Source organism: Carassius gibelio, chromosome A3, assembly GCF_023724105.1.
Source record: "Carassius gibelio isolate Cgi1373 ecotype wild population from Czech Republic chromosome A3, carGib1.2-hapl.c, whole genome shotgun sequence".
In the NCBI taxonomy this organism is placed as follows: domain Eukaryota; kingdom Metazoa; phylum Chordata; class Actinopteri; order Cypriniformes; family Cyprinidae; genus Carassius; species Carassius gibelio.
Genome location: NC_068373.1, coordinates 32,599,522 through 32,616,610, shown reverse-complemented (window position 1 = coordinate 32,616,610; position 17,089 = coordinate 32,599,522). Strand labels below are relative to the sequence as shown.

The 17,089-nt window shown below is 35.7% G+C and overlaps 1 protein-coding gene and 1 long non-coding RNA gene across 5 annotated transcripts in view; both read right to left on the bottom strand.

Annotated features, from left to right (window-relative positions):
• The window catches only part of LOC127956263 (uncharacterized), a 142,401-nt gene that overhangs the window by 94,858 nt on the left and 30,454 nt on the right, over positions 1–17,089 (bottom strand). The window lies entirely within an intron of this gene.
• On the bottom strand, positions 1,072–16,524 carry LOC127956593 (uncharacterized). Its single transcript, XR_008153600.1, has 3 exons — positions 16,242–16,524; positions 1,875–1,965; positions 1,072–1,741 (listed from the first exon to the last, which is right to left on the bottom strand). It is a non-coding gene; the product is annotated as an uncharacterized LOC127956593 (long non-coding RNA).

The following is a 17,089-nucleotide window of genomic DNA, read 5'->3' as shown; positions in this document are numbered from 1 at the left end:
CACTGACCATAACCCACTGACTTTTCTCTCCCGCATGTCCAACTCCAATCAGCGTTTGATGCGCTGGGCCTTAATTATCCAGGAGTATAACCTTAACCTCCAACACATCCGTGGAAAAGACAATGTGGTGGCGGATGCACTTTCTAGAACTGCAGATGTGGAGACTTAAGTGGGTTGGTTAACCAAGTCAGGTTTGAATTGCACTCCTATGGGTGTTCTAGGAGTAGTTTATTTTACAATCTGTGGGTATGTTGGGGGTGTTGCGTCCTAAGACTTATTTTATTTGTAATCATTTAATGTGCTTTGTGGTCTGTTTTTGTCTCTCCTCATGTCTACTGCCACCATGCTCATGCTGGTGATTGGGATCACCTGTCGTTGATTTGCTGCCCATTAACCTCAGCTCCATTGATTGGCTGCAGTCGGGAGAATGTCAGCATATAAAGCCAGCACCATCTCACAACAAGGAGAGAGGGAGAGAGAGGGTTGCAGATGCCAACTTGCCACATGGACTTCTTTTCTCCTTGTTCCAGATAGCGTCATCTTATGTTGTGGAAATCTGTTAACTATTGGGGCAATTGTAGATATAGTTTGAGATGTATGGTTTTGTTTAGAACTTAAGGTTTTCTTTTAAGGAAACCTGTAGGGAGGTGGGTGCCATTTTTGTTTGAATCTGCTTTTCTCCTGGTTATGGGTAGTTAGGGAGAAAGGGAAATTTATTTGTTATTTATTTACTCTTTGTTTTAATGTTTAGGTAAGTTATGGTTAAAACTGAGTTAGAAACCTTTTTGTTTGTTTTGTTGGCCTTTGCCCCCTCCTGAAGTTTGTTTCCTCTTCTCCTTTTTCTTTAGATTCAATAAATACTTTTTCTAAGTTTACTAGTTTTGGGATGTGTTACTGGGACTAGAGATAAGAAGGACCTGTGCTCTTTCTCTCTCTCCAAAACTTTGTTACTGCTATGCCTAGTTCCCCTAGACGAGCTTAAAGATAATAAAGCTAGCGCGTAACACATGCAACATATTTAAGGTCATAGAAAGTAACAGCTCCTCGCATTATATATATACTGTTTTGTAATCCTAAAAGTCACGTCGTACTTGCAAACACTTTGTATGCATCATGGTTAATTTATGCTGGAGTAGTCGATTGTTTCTGACAGCGCTCGACTCGTCTATGCTAGCACTAGTACAGTATGACAATCATGTCGCTGTATTTATGTGTGTATGCCCAGTGGAGACAAACGTATCCCTTCTAGCCTTAACCGTGCTTCGTGTGTGTGTGTGTGTGTGTGTGTGTGTGTGGGCTGCGCCAAGGGATCAGTCATTTTAATTTTTGATCACAGACATAATGTCAGCAACAGCAGCATTATTAAATAAATAAAATGTAAATAAAGAACATAAAAAGTATGTGGTCTTGAAGAGGACCCTTTTTTTCTCTCATTTGGACTCTGTCTTGACTCAGTCTCGACTAGTCCAGCACTCAGACGTTACTCAAACAGTGTGTCCCTCTGTTTCTCTCCATCTTCCCTGTTTTCCTGATTGATGTGAAATCGGTTGCAGACTCATCACTTTAATGTGTTTGTTGTTGTTTTTGTTGATTCTTTCACTGGTCTCTGAATCATATTTCATTGATGATGATGCTGTTTCTTGTTCCATTCTTCCAGATCCAGTCTTTCCCAGCAGAACCGGTCTGATCTGGTCTTTCTTCTCAGGAATCACAGCATTTCCATCTGGATCTTCTTCTGTAACTGCAACAGAAAGATCACATGACCAATCACCAATCAGATTATACCACGCTCTGTCTGAATACTGGACTCTGATTGGCTGTCAAATATCAGGGGCTTTCACTTATAAACGTGGATGTATTATTATTAATCTTACAGTTGATGAGACTGTCCATGCTGTCACTTCTGCTGATGAACTTCACCATTCCTTCAGTCTTCTGCAGTTCTTTAGTGCGATCATATTCCTCCTTCATGGCATTGAAACAGTCAGTCTTTTAATGTTATTAGTCAATAATCAGACATTTATCAGCTGAAACTCGCCTCAGTTTGCAGTCAATAATCAATTTGACATATTTAAAACTGAGACAGAATGTTTAGCATAGTGTTTATTTAACTCATTTAAAATAAACTAATCAAGCAGCAAAAGTCTTTTGTTTTTCAGTATACGCAACACAAATCTATATGGAGTTATTTTGTCTTTTAAATGTTTATATATTAGCATAACCCATCTTTATCTACTTAATTTAAAAGAGACAAACACATGAAGCTGGCAGCCAGAACAACTAAAACTAAATCCAGATATTTGTTGAAAACTAAAAAAAAACTCTTTCTGAAATAATGCAGCATCTAGCAGTCAGAACAAATGGAGCATGATACACTAGAAGTAAACCTACAGAATACACCACTAATTCTCTTTAGACTCATGTTTAAAGCTCTGACAGGAGTCACACGAGCTGGCAGCACTGAACAGCAATGTGTTCATTTCTCATACAATAAAACATGTAGAAATAGACTAAATAACAAGAGCATTTCTATTATTAATGTGCCCTGACACAAACTGAAAATTACATTTCACAACAGGACATTTCTGATTAAAAACAGTTGACTATTATTAAATCTGGTCATCTGGACTGCTGTATTTTTTTAATAAATGCATTGCATGATACAAAAGAATATAGTCTTTTTAATTGTTTTTTATTATTTTTATTTATTTATTTCAGAGCTCTGAACCGGTTCAAGGAACGAAAACGAAAACCGGAAACGAACGATATTTTGACAGGAAGAGAACCAGAACCAGAAACAGAAACGAAATTATTTTTTTAGTTCAGAACAGAATCGAAAGTTTGAAATGGACATTAACCGGTTAATAATGTTATTTTAATGGTTCCGTTCATTATTTGAAATTTGCTGTCAACCAATCAGAATTCCAGCAGTACAACATATGCAAATGTGACTCTGAAGCAGCAAGTGAAATGTCCGCTGATTTGGGGGCCCCCCCTCCCACCATGCGGAGTCACCTTTGCTTCAAGATTATTGACACAAATGTCACGATATAATGTTACATTATAAATGAATACAGTGAGGTTATGTATTAATACAAAATAAATAAATAAAAATCAATACTTAAATAACATACTTTACTCTTAAACTTCTGAATACAAACTGTCACAAAACATGAAATAAATAATTATCAAATGTCCAAATGCAAATGTGCATGTGCAACCTTTTAAATGAAACCAAAATAGACAAACATTAATATAATAAAAAATATAATGTTACAAAAAAATAGTTAAAAACTTAAATAATGAAAGCAAACATAAGAACAGCAAGGATTCAACAATGACCTAGCTTTTCAGGAGTCACTGATGACATCAGGACAGCAGGATTTATTGTTGTGCCCCCCTTCCCCAAATATGATGATTGAAAAAAACACCTACTATAGGGTGAAAATAGAACTTTAATCAAATAAATAACTCAATGAATTGTATTATTTACAAATCACAATTGTAGCTCTCGACATTTACCTGTGGCTATAACTTTATTATGACTCTAATTTATTTTACAGTCTCAAGCATTCAGAAATCATGCAAAAGGAAACTAAGCAGTTTTACCATGATAAAACCATGGTTTATTTTTGTAAGGGTTGTGATATGCACATTTTTTGTTGGAGAAATTATAAAGGCTATGTAATCTATAGCAAAAATGTAACAGCAGCAATAACATGGCATTTGTAATAACATGTACATAAACTGTTTATTTTGTATTTACAATTGTTTTATGACTACAAGTCTTTCTCCTCAAATGCTATTGAGCTTCAAATTTGTGTTTGAGCCCATGTGAAAGAGTAGCATAATTTACATATGATTTACAGATTATTTTAATATCAAACATTTAATTCAATTGTGCATTATAGCTGTCACCTAGATGAACAATTACAGTTGTTTTTATGACTGTAAGTCATTCTCCTCAAATGCTACTGACGTTAGAAAAGTGTATACCAATATCTCATGTAACTTTAGAGACGGTCCCTAAATTCTCTCGAACGTGCAACGTCAAGCCAACTTCATGTCCTTTTCTTCTTTGTCTTTTCGGAACCAGAGGGATACATCCTTTTTGTGACATGACTTATCATTTATTACAGTGCCAGCGCGAATTGTCAATGCACGCGAGGAGTCTAAGCAGACACTGCAGAGACCTAAGTCTCGACACAAAAGCAGTTGTTGGTAAATAAGTATAATTATCCTATCTTGAATTATTAATTTATTCGAAAATAAAGTTATTTGCGGCACTCCCGCAAAGTGGAAATACCTAGCAAAATAAAATTACTAAAAATAGATAAACCTTTATTTATAATAGACTGAAATAAAATAAAAAAGACTCAAATAAACGCAAGGGTTTTTTTTTTTTTTTTTTTTTGCTACAGAGAGCTTCATCGTGGTCGTGGGAGAGGGCTACGATCCTGGTGGATGGCACTCATCTCTATCACCAACCCTATCATCTGTGATTGATCGGGCGTAGGCTACTCATTGCGAAAGGGATACGCAGCCATAAACATGCAGGTTATAGTCAGGGGCGTGTCTAGAGCATTTTCAGTGGGGGGGGCCATGCTGGGGCACTGCCTCCTAATGGGGTGGCCGCCAGTGGCCAAAAAAAAAAAAAGCGAAATTCTACAGTGTATTACGTATATCCTATTGATTTTATTATTATTACTAACTTGAATAAGTTACTTGTAAACAAATGCAGTAATAAAGCACATTTTTGATTAATTTAGTTTTTGTCATCCCATATATTTATTTATTTATTTTTTTCATTGAAAGAAACTCCCTATATCTTTACTTCTTTTCATGGCTTGCCACTGCTCTCTTCCCTGCCTTCAAAAGAAACACTTATGTGTGTCTGTTTTTCTCAATCTCAAAAAAAAAAAAAAAAAAAAAAAAAAATCAAATTGTAAATGAAATGCACAGAATGCATCCACAACATTTCATGTGTAAATGGTTAAGTTAGGCCTGACAATTTAACTGACTCTCTAACTGACTTACTCTCATGCATTAACAAGTAACGTGTCACCAGACAATTATTATTATGGAACATTCTGTGCATATTGTCATTTGGTGCAATCTTGCTATTTGGTCACTGTCACAAAATAAACTGATACAAAATATGCAAATCAACATGACATGTTTATTGTTTGATAGCCCCCCATCGTATTTTACTTTTATTGTGTTTTATTAAACGTTGACTGAACGTTCGATTGAAATCAACCACGACCAACGCGAGCAGAGCCTGACGGGGTAAAAACATTGATCTGAGAAAACCATACAAACATTTTAAACCATACATAAAGGTTACCTACCAGCTCTTTGTTTGGTGTCTTGTAATGTTTCGTTCTTGAACGACGAATCTTTAATGTGACTAGGGAAGAACAAGTCGTCTCTATGACGGCGACATCACTTTGATTGTTTTTTGTTTTTTTTACAGTGGATTCTAATCTTCAAAAATGACCGTGTTGTATGATTTATGTCTTTTGAGTTCACCTTTCAGATTAGACTATAGAACTGTAGTGTTACTTGTTTAGGATTCAAAATGTTGTTTGCTTTGAATTTATGTCATTATGTCCTTTTTGAGCAAGCATCTTATACATATATTATTAAAAATGGATTAAAAATTAAACTAGGCTATAAATACTTGGATTATTATATTATTATATAGCCTAGTGTTTATTTACTGATAGACAGTCAAAAAGACAAATTAATCAATATTTTATTTATAAAAAGGTTTTATTTATTTATAAAATAATAACACCACAGATCCTCAAGAAACAGTAACAAAAACACAGTGACAGAAATGTCAGAAATAGCGCATGGGTCTGTCACGTGATTAAGGAATGATTTGAAGCTGAAGACTTGTCAGACAGGAGGTGAGTTAATCACAGACTGAAGACCCAGGTCAAGAATTAATTAATTAAGTCCAATATTGCGACGAGCGTTGTTTCTCTGAAGACGCTGCACTTCTTTGAATCGCGAACTTCACCAATCACAAGACATCTTATAGGGGGGGCACCTGGGGTGGCCAATCGAATTTCAGGGGGGGCCGGTGCCCCCCCTGGCCACCACGTAGACCCGCCCCTGGTTATAGTGGACCATAGAGGTGTGATCTCAGAGCTGGTGGCAATGTTGAGCAAAACTTCAACTTCCTCTGAGGAGAGGCTTGGTGCCCTTTTTTTACGTTGCTTCCTCGCCATATTCTGTATCTAACTCTCTCTCTCTCTCTCTCTCTGTTCATTGTAGATAGGTTGCTTTTTATTAAAAACATAAACCAATTGCAATCAATACCGCATTAAACAGAAGTAACTGCAGCTGCTTGCCAATCAATTCTGATTGTAAAGTACCTTACCATTAATATAAAGGTGTAATATATAATTTTTATAAGTCGTTAAACCCATGTCAAGAAGCAGCACAAGTGGCACAACGGGATAAGGAGGGAGGATGATTAGCGAGGGATACCCGGTTCATCTAACCATTACATCGTGTGAACATATTACTGACCATTTGATCATTTAATTTATAGTCTATATTCTACTGATAAGTTAAACTATGTTAAAATAAATGTTACTGTAATAATTTGAGGAAAGTTTCATTTGCATAGAACGTGTTGTCTTTCTTAACGCGGTAATGCACCTTCACGTGTAGAGGAAAATCGATTCCTGAGCAATTGAATAATTCAGCACCTTCACTTTGGACAGCGCTCTTGTGACGTCAGACGTAAGAGGCAGCGTGCTAAGAAGCTTCCTAAGGGACACTTCGGGGAACACACTTAGAAACATAAACAACTTTGGTAAGATATATCTTTTAAGGTCTTCTTAGAGCGCTAAGAGTGAGCGTTATCGGGAAACCGGGCCCAATATATTTTAATTCCGTTTTTTTTTTTTTTTTTTTTTTATTATTTAGCTAAACATTTACATTTGGTCTATTTTGTTATTGAGGAAAAATGATTTTTTTTTGTTTGTTTAATGTTTGAAGAAAATAAGGTATTCTTAAGCAGTATAGGCTAATTTTCGTTTGAGCATGAAATAAAATAAATCCAGGTTTATTATTAGTATATAATTCATTAGGATATACTATACTATGTAATATATTTTGTATTTTCATATCTTTTTTTTTTTTTTTTTTTTTTTTTATTTCAATGTTCTATGTTCCTTGTTTGTTCCTTTCATACATTTAATTAAACGCAAATAAAACGAAACACTTGTTTCTTTTTTACATTTATGTTCAACAGTGGAGCAACTGAAAAAATAACAGAGTAGCAGGCAGAATATGCAATTTAATTATTAAAAAAAAAAAAAAAAAACGACGAAACGAGCGGGAGGAAACTTGATCGTTCGCGGGCGGGAGCGGGAAAAAATAACATATATTTTTGCGGGAGCGGGATAAAATCCATCCCGCGCAGGTCTCTACACTCCAGCGCCAGCATCAGCCTTTCCTGCCCAACCGAGGACCGCAGCTCTCCTTTGATTATTCCCAACTTTGAGTCATTGGGCATCATCATGTACAGATAGAGGCGCTAACCAATTTCGACATATAGAAACGTCTGAGAAAGATTTAACGATGACAAAAGCTCGTACAAGCTCTGCTGAGTCACCGGTTTCTGAGTGCAGCAAACTCAGATCAGATGATTCTGACCGATTAATAATCAGTTAAACGGTTTAAAAAGTCATTTATGTTTTTTTAGTAAATTATCAAAATATTTAAAAAGGTTTCCCTGCATGGTTAATATATATATTTCATATTTAATTCAGAAATATACATAATGCAGACACAAAATGTTTACAAACATTAGCCTATTTTTTTTATAATCATTTGTTATTCAAATACATGGCGAATACGGAAACTTTGATTTCAGTTTCGTTTTAGCCTAAATTAATTAGTTTTGGTTTGTCGTTAATATTGCTATAGCTTCTTATATTTGTAATTCTTGTTTTTTTCTAAATACTGTTAATTGAAATTATTTTGTTGTGGAGTGAGGGGAACTAAAATAGAGGAGCTGCACAAATTTCCCAGAAGCTGAACAGTTTTCATTTGCTATTAACCTCAAAATAATTATTGAATGAAATTTGGAATCCAACTGTCGGACGCATATACAGCGTTACTTATTATACATTTACTATCATTCTATATTCTTTATATTAAATAACATTTTAGCATCCAGATACGCCGGGAACATGGAAACATTTGGATTCGTGCCGCATGAGAGAGGTCAGCTTCAGCTTACATTCATTTGTTTTTGGATTGAGGTTTTTATAGCCTAAACTTTAGAGGATTTGATTTGAAGAGAAACTAATAACTGTTTTTATAATGTTTTTAAACATTTTGCTTTAGACTACAGGCATTTTATCCTTCATTATTTCGGGAAGCAATAGGGCTAATAAAATGCGATGATTTTTTTTTTTACTCTCAAAACGCAATCTTATACAAGTGTTTTTTTTTTTTTTTTTTTACCAATGCAACAAACATTTTTAAATATCTTAAAAATACTTTTAAACAGTAGTGTAGCAAGAAAAGAGACTCTGGGTGTGCATATGAAAATCTGGGTGTGCCACATTTATTGTCAGATTACTGTGCACAATTATGGGATAGTATTTTTGTCGCACTGCTTCCGTCCAAACATACTCCTAGTGTTAATTTGCAGGTCGTGTCAAAATGTAGTTAATTGTTAAATGTAATAATTTTCTTCCAAATACGATAATTTTGAACTTTGGCTATTTCATTTTGTTTATTTTTCATTACAATTTATTCACTTTAAATAAATTATAATATATAATTATAGGATTAAAATCAGATCTTTTTTTTCATGTTTTTGTAATGTCTGGGAAGCTAGAATGCGCATGCATCAACAGAAACATTTATTAGCTGAACCCTGTTTTTTTAACGTGCCATTTATAGCAAGATATATTACAGATGATATTACAGATGCTTTGTTAGATTTAAGTTGAAGCGCGTGCCGAACCGTGTGTGGTGAACCGAACGGTTTTTTTTTTTTTTTTTATTTCAGCGAACTGTGCCATCCCTATTACCTCAATAATCAATCAATTACAGGCCTAAAACAATCATGCCCGAGCAGACTGATATTAGTACATCTCATCACACCGGCACCCGCGTCTAAATCAGTTGTATGGTCTGGTTTTCAGTCTAAAACAGTTGTGTCAAGTATAATGTCTCGTCTGTTTCGGGAGGTGCGCGCGCAGTCAGCGGAGGCTCGCACCTTTTTTTCTCAGATTTGGAAAATCTTTGCGATCAACTTAAAATGCTTCCGCGATCGACGGGTTGGTGACTCCAGATATAGCGACCAACTCTTTTTGAGCAAGCGTTGATTATGCGTCACACAGTCTCAATTTGTGGCGACGCATGTATTGGGCTCAAACGCTGTGCGCGCACGCGCTACGCGGGACGGGTGGTCACCCTACCTGGCACACCCGTCTACTGTGTGTCCACCTTTGTGTGTGGGTCCATGTACATGCTGAATCGACAGGTAAAAAAAAGCCTCAAGTCCAAATATTCATTTATCACCAATTAACTGTTTGACAAACACTTCTTGCTTCGATGTCCAGATCTGAATTTAAAAAAATCTCAAACAGGCTCCGAAGTGCCGATCTGAATCAACCGAGTCGCGAACATGCTCCGAAGTGCCGATCTGAATCAAAGGAGTCGCGAACACGCTCCGAAGTGCCAATCTGAATCAACCGAGTCGCGAACATGCTCCGAAGTGCCGATCTGAATCAACCGAGTCGCGAACAGGCTCCGAAGTGCCGATCTGAATCAACCAAGTCGCGAACAGGCTCCGAAGTGCCGATCTGAATCAACCGAGTCGCGAACAGGCTCCGAAGTGCCGATCTGAATCAACGGAGTCGCGAACAGGCTCCGAAGTGCCGATCTGAATCAAACGAGTCGCGAACATGCTCCGAAGTGCCGATCTGAATCAACCGAGTCTCGAACATGCTCCGAAGTGCCGATCTGAATCAACCGAGTCGCGAACATGCTCCGAAGTGCCGATCTGAATCAACCAAGTCGCGAACAGGCTCCGAAGTGCCGATCTGAATCAACCGTATCGCGAACAGGCTCCGAAGTGCCGATCTGAATCAACCGAGTTGTGAACATGCTCCGAAGTCCCGATCTGAATCAACGGAGTCGCGAACATGCTCCGAAGTCCCGATCTGAATCAACGGAGTCGCGAACAGGCTCCGAAGTGTAGCGAAAAAAAAAAAAAAAAAAAAAAAAAAGAAATATATATATATATATATATATATATATATATATATATATATATATATATATATATATATTCTAAGTAAACGACAATAGCCCAAGTTTAGTAAACATTTTTTATTGAGACTATAAAAAACAATTCTGCATCTATTTTTAGGTGTGGCAGCACTGTAAACTGTAAGTGTTAGATCTCTATTTTTTCCATTTTTCTGAGTAAGGAAAACGCTATACTTTATTATAAAATTATTATTATTAGGCAAATTACAGGCAAATAATATATATATATATATATATATATATATATATATATATATATATATATATATATATATATATATATATATATATATATATATTTAATAACGTTATTAATCGGTATTTTTTCCTCCCTAACCGGTCTCGGAACGGTAATAATATAAGGGGAACGCAGAACAGAAACATTAAAATATAAATTCTGCTCGGAGTGAACCGATTGAATTTTTTTTTTTTTTCGTTTTCAAGCCCTGATTTATTTATTTATTTGTTTTGTTTTAATTTATAGTTTGTTTATTTGTTTTGATTGGTTTTTATGGTTTATTTATTCCTTGGTGGACAGAAGAATGCAGCAATGCAGTAAAAGAAATAAATAAGAGATTTAAGCAACTTAGGAAAAATATGAATATGGATTATATGTTGAAATACAAGCGAGCAAGAGCCAATATGAGAAGAATTATTAAAAATGCTAAGAGGGAAGGTTGGATGACATTTTGCTCCAAATACTCCACTATCGATCAAGCATGAAACATGGAAGAGGGAAAAATAGAAATCAAACTCCAGTGTTGATTGAGTAGAATATAATGGCTATATCAGATATAGACAAAGCAAATATGTTAGGAAAGTTTTAGAAAGATTACATAGCTTAGAATTGGGTGAAGAATACGAAGTCAGGAGAAAGGTTTTTTTAGGAAACAATACACGAGAGAAGAAATAGAAACAGTAGCTACTCAAATTCTACAATAAAATATGGAGAGGCGGAATAATTCCAAAAACTTGGAAACAAGCAATTATAATTCCAATCTTAAAGACAGCGAAAGATCCAACAAATCCTGAAGGTTATCGACCAATAACACTGACGTCAAATTTATGCAAATTAATGGAGAAATGAATAGTTCAAAGGGAAATTATGATTAAGAGAAAAGGAGTAAATATAGCAAATATCAGTGTGGCTTTAGAAGTAAAAGATCAATGATAGATGTGTTAAATAAAGTCATGGTAAATGATAAAAGTAATGGTAAAGAAAAGGCAATTAATATGAAAGAGATTATGATAGGAGTATACTTTGATATAGAAAAGGCAGATGATGCATTAGGCTAGAAGGATTGCTATATAAAGAGGGGTATAGAAGATTAATTATACAACTGGTTAAGTTTTTTTATTCAATCGAACATTTGTAGTTCAAGTGGACTCATTCCAATCATCTTTTTTTTTTTTTAATTCAGCGAATTGCATCCCACATGGAAGCTATTATAGGTAATGTTATGATAAATTATATTTTTGGTAATTTAGGACCCGGGATAGGTAGAGCACTTTATGCTGATGACGGAGCTATTTGGAAGAGAGGACACAACATGACCCAAGTTATGTCAAGTATTTAATCTGCTATTAAGATGGTTGAAAGATGGAGTATAGACTGGGGATTTAAAATATCAGCTAGTAAGATATGTTATATGACATTTAGTAAAAAAAAAAAAAAAATGAAAAAAAAAAACGAAAAAAAAAAAAAAAAACCTAATGATATTGTATTACAAATATTTAGCAAACCGCTAGAACAAGTGAAATAATTCACATATTTAGGTATCTGGCTGGATAGTAGGCACACTTAGAAAAATCATATAGGAGAAGTGGAGGAAAAGTGTAGGAAAGCTAACTGTTATGAGGGCAATAGCTGGTAAAGAATGGAGAACAGAAAGATCTTCAATGATGAAAGTGTATCAGCTTTGATCTGGGCCCGGTTTCCCGATAACGCTCACTCTCTTAGCGCGCTAAGAAGACCTTAAAAGATATATCTTACCAAAGTTGTTTATGTTCCTAAGTGTGTTCCCCGAAGTGTCCCTTAGGAAGCTTCCTAACACGCTGCCTCTTTTACGTCTGACGTCACAAGAGCGCTGTCCAAAGTGAGGGTGCTGAATTATTTGGCATCGATTGCTCAGGAATCGATTTTCCAATTCACGCGAAGGTGCAATACCCTCTTGAGACCCTGTGGCCTCATATGAGGACATTATATTTTTGTGAATTTCTCTGAGTCTGTTCATGCCACAGTTTTAGATCTGGATGTCCTGTACAGAGCACATTCAGGGCTTTTCAGAGATACCAAATGATTGGATGTTTCACATGACCACTCCCTCTCCTTGGTCATCAAAATGTCTGAAATTAATTTAGTGACACTCTTATAGAAATATGATAATATTTCTATAATATATTGTAGTTATCATTTAAATCTGTCTAATTTTTAAATTCTGTGTCATAAATCAACATCTCAGAAATATGTTATGGGGTTTCAAATCAAAATATGACTTTCTGTTACTAAACAGGACATTGATTTCATACATGTCCTCAGATGAGGACACCGGGACTAAACGCATGCTTATGACGCATTTTTGGAGACATAACAAATGAATAGAGAAAGAAATTATATTTCAATATTATATGAAATATTATATATTATTATGAAAATCTTGACAATTATTACTCACATTATTACACTTCTTTTTTCATTACATGTTGCCCCAAAAACACATTTATATGCAAATTAGATTTAGTTTATAGATACATTGTATATAATTAGAAAACCCATTAATGGTAATTTTACACACATTTTGCAGAAAGAAAAATGTTATACTGAATTATTCTGTTATACCATAGTTGAGAATCATCTTTATACAAAGTTTGGTAAAAAAAAAAAAAAAAAATCTTGAACATTAAAAATTTATTGGTGATTTTAAAAAATCTATTGTTTTTGCCTATGCATTTTCATTCATGTCTTTTCATTTTTTTTTTAGAAATTGAGTCCCGATGTCCTCTGCCGAGGACATAACATAACTTTATAAATGAAATGCATGAATGCAGAGCACAAGGCTGCACTGGGAAATCCTGTGTGCGATGCATGACATGCAATGTGCATCTGTGCTTGCAAAGTGAATGAAACTGCTTTGCAGCATTTCACATCATGATAGACCCACTGTCCTCACATGAGGACATCTTTTTTCTGGGAAAACTACTTCCTGTACAAAAACAAATTTTAGGTATTATACTTATTAGGTCCTACATATCCCAAATAGCAAGAAAAATTATAAAATGCACAACAGGCAATCTCTCGGGTTTCAGGAGGATACAGCGTTAAGAAAGACAACACGTTCTATACAAATGAAACATTCCCATATTATTACAGTAACATTTATTTTAACATAGTTTAACTTATCAGTAGAATATAGACTATACATTTAATTATCAAATGGTCAGTAATATGTTCACACGATATGTTGTGGCGGTTAGACGAACCGGGTATACTAACATAAAAAAATACATTCTTATTGCAACTCGCCATACAACTCACTGTGTTCACACCGCCGGCGTCGAGAGTGTAAAAGTGGCCGGAAGTCATTCATTTTCAATGTAAGCTTGCGTCGAGCAGCGGCGAGGAGAGTTGAAATCAAGGCAACTTTATGGTAATGAGCTATGACGCGGTTGGGCAGCAACCAATCGGAACGTAGAAGAGGGGACTCCAGAGAACACCGCTCCACATTAGTTCTCAAGCACAATGTAGAACAGGTTGATTATTTCTGTTTCGGGTTTGCAATAATCTATGATGTGTCCCTGTTTGCGTACAGGGACTTAAAAATAAATTAAAAGTGATACGTGGACCAAGGTGTCTGAGATTCTTCATTTTCCTGGTGAGTTGCTGATGTGCATTAACGATATAAGAATAATAATATATTGATATAATAAATAATAGGACTGTAGTCCCAGATTACTTTTAAACAATTTTCCTTGATTATATTTGCATTAATTAATGTTTATACTTGATTATATTTACTTAAGTAGCATCTTCAATGCAAAACTTTTTTACAGTGCTTTATTATTAGGTAAAGGATCTTAATACTTCGTCCACAACAATATTTAATGAGGTTATTATAACTTTACCCTCATTGTGGGTAAAGAGCGTCTGAGCTCTCACGAATCTTTCCGCAGCGTCGTGAGCAGAGCGGCAAGAGCGATTTTTTCGCACGGTAAGAAGAAGAAGAAGAAGAAGAAGAAGAAGAAGAAGAAGAAGAAGAAGAAGGAGTCGTCGGGGGAAACACCGCGCGGTCGGATCTGGAGTCCCGCAGACGAGCGTGTGTCTCGCGGAATCCGGTGCAATAACGGTGTGTGACACGAGTGCTCGAGAGCTGATCGACAGCGAAAGCTCAGGACAGTGACTACATGGGACTGGATGGGTGCCGTGGCGTGGCGGGGGGTGATATCTGGGCGTGCTGTGAGTACGCATAAACTTGACCTAACCGTGAGCCTATGATTTCCAGTCGATAGTCTTAAAGAAGGAAATTAATTCGCTTCTGATGAATTTCATTTAAATTAGTGACTTTATGGATCGGCCGATTTCTTTTAAATATAGCTATGTCGTTTTTACTGAATAAATTAATATGTGAAGATTGTATTGTGATATTAAACCGTGTTTGCTGGCAGCATGTTCTCTGTTCTCCAGCGGTCACCAGATGACCAGCAGAGACTCATGCACGACATTTTTTTCTAATAGATTGTAATAAATAGTCTTATTTTTGATATTTGGCCCCGTGCAGACACCTTTTTATTGGCAGCTGCTGAGTATAAAAGGTGCTCCTGGAGCAAGGCTTTAATAGAGCTCTGCTCGTATCGATACACAATAGAGAAAGACCATTTTAATTTGAAGAGCTAAATAATTCGTTCTTTGCACACTTTAATTAAATTAGAAACTGAATTATATTAGGTATTGGTGTCATTATTATACTAGTTTTGACATTTAGGCACTTTAGAAATTGTGTTTTAATACATTAGCAGTTAAAAGGTTTGGATCCGTAAGATTTTTTGTTTTTTAAAGAAGTCTCTTCTATTCACCAAGCCTTCATTTATTGGATCCAAAATAGAGCAAAAATTGTAATATTGTGAAATATTTTGATTAAAATTGATTCCTTTGATTTCAAATCTGTATTTTCAGCATCATTCCTCCAGTCTTCAGTGTCACATGATCTTCAGAAATCAGAATAATATGATGATTTACTGCTCAAGAAACATGAAGATTATTGTCAGTGTTGAAAATCGATTAGATATTTTTTCCAGGTTTCTTTGATGAATAGAAAGTTCAGAAGAACAGCATTTATCTGAAATAAGAATCTTTTGTAACACTATAAATGTCTTTATCATCACTTTTGATCAATTTAAAGCATCCTTGCCAAATAAAAGTAATATTGAAGTGGAGGTGCAGTCCAAGAGAAAACCTTAAATTATTTTCCACGGCCCCAGGCCAAGCTTTTAGACCTTTATTCATGTGATGGCTATACAAATAATACACATAATACAGGTTTTCTAGTTTCAGAAACTGTTGTGGATATATAGGCTACACACAGGAAATAAGGGGAACAGCTTGTCACTGAAACAGTACCCATAAACGGATATATTTGTTCTTTTTTTAACCCCTAAAAGGTAGGCCTACAAATTAGTACCTTAAGGGTACACATTATACTCTAAAGTACCAATTTTGGCCATTTTGTTTTCTGTGTGGCCTGGATTTCCGGACCTTAATCTGTGTCCCAGCTCTGGTTACAATCATCCGGGTTTACATTTACAGATGACAGAATTTCCAGAAACTCTAGTGATTTCAGAGTACACCAGTCATGTTGACTGTAATGATTTTAAAGAAGTCCGGGGGTTTTCATCATACATAATGAGTCAGCATAATGAGCAACTTAACTCACATGGGGGAGTCCCTCGTTGGGGTTTGGGGTTTCCAGATCGTGAGAAGATAGAAGAAACTCCGAAATTCTGCTTCAGAGAGCGATGCAGATGAACTGAAGGAGAGGGGTGTGTTAATATATTTCTCAGCCTGCTCAGACACGAAGATCCATCAGAATCTCTGAATGCCGTCTTCACCTAATGAACCGTTACATCGGATGGATAACACACTTCCGGCTCTGTGTAGTTCAAAACTAAACTAAATATCATCCGGTGCTCCGCCCACGACTCCGGTCGACTGGAGAGTACTTTCTGAAGAACTGGCTTACTTCTTTCCTGGTGGAGTATATGACAAAAATAAATAAATAAATAAATAAATAAAAAACCTTGATGATGTGTTGCAATGGTTTTAATGTTTAGCAGAAAAACAGAGACTCTGATGGTGAAGCTGCAGCTCTGTGTCCTGTGGTTTATTAACTAAAACAAGTCTTCATGTGATTATATAGATTTAATTATTTATTTATTTATTTATTTTTACATATTTCAGATACGTGAAATTACAGAAGAAAGCATTTACAAACATTCACTCCTATATTGTGACGAGTAACGTAAAATTCATCAAGAAATTCTAAAAGTAATCCCTGAAAAGTAATATCTGTCGTTTAACAGTTTTATTTTATTTTTTTTTAAATCATAAACAGTGGACAAATATTTCTTAATTGACCTCAGCTCGCCTTCAGGTGACACCTCAGCGTCTGTGTCTGTGAACATTCTTCGATTTGATTGGCTGTTTCAGAAATGTACGAGGCTTTTGATCCAGCGCGCGCTTAATTAATGAGGATGTTTGACTCAAGCGAGCTGCGCGGGAAAC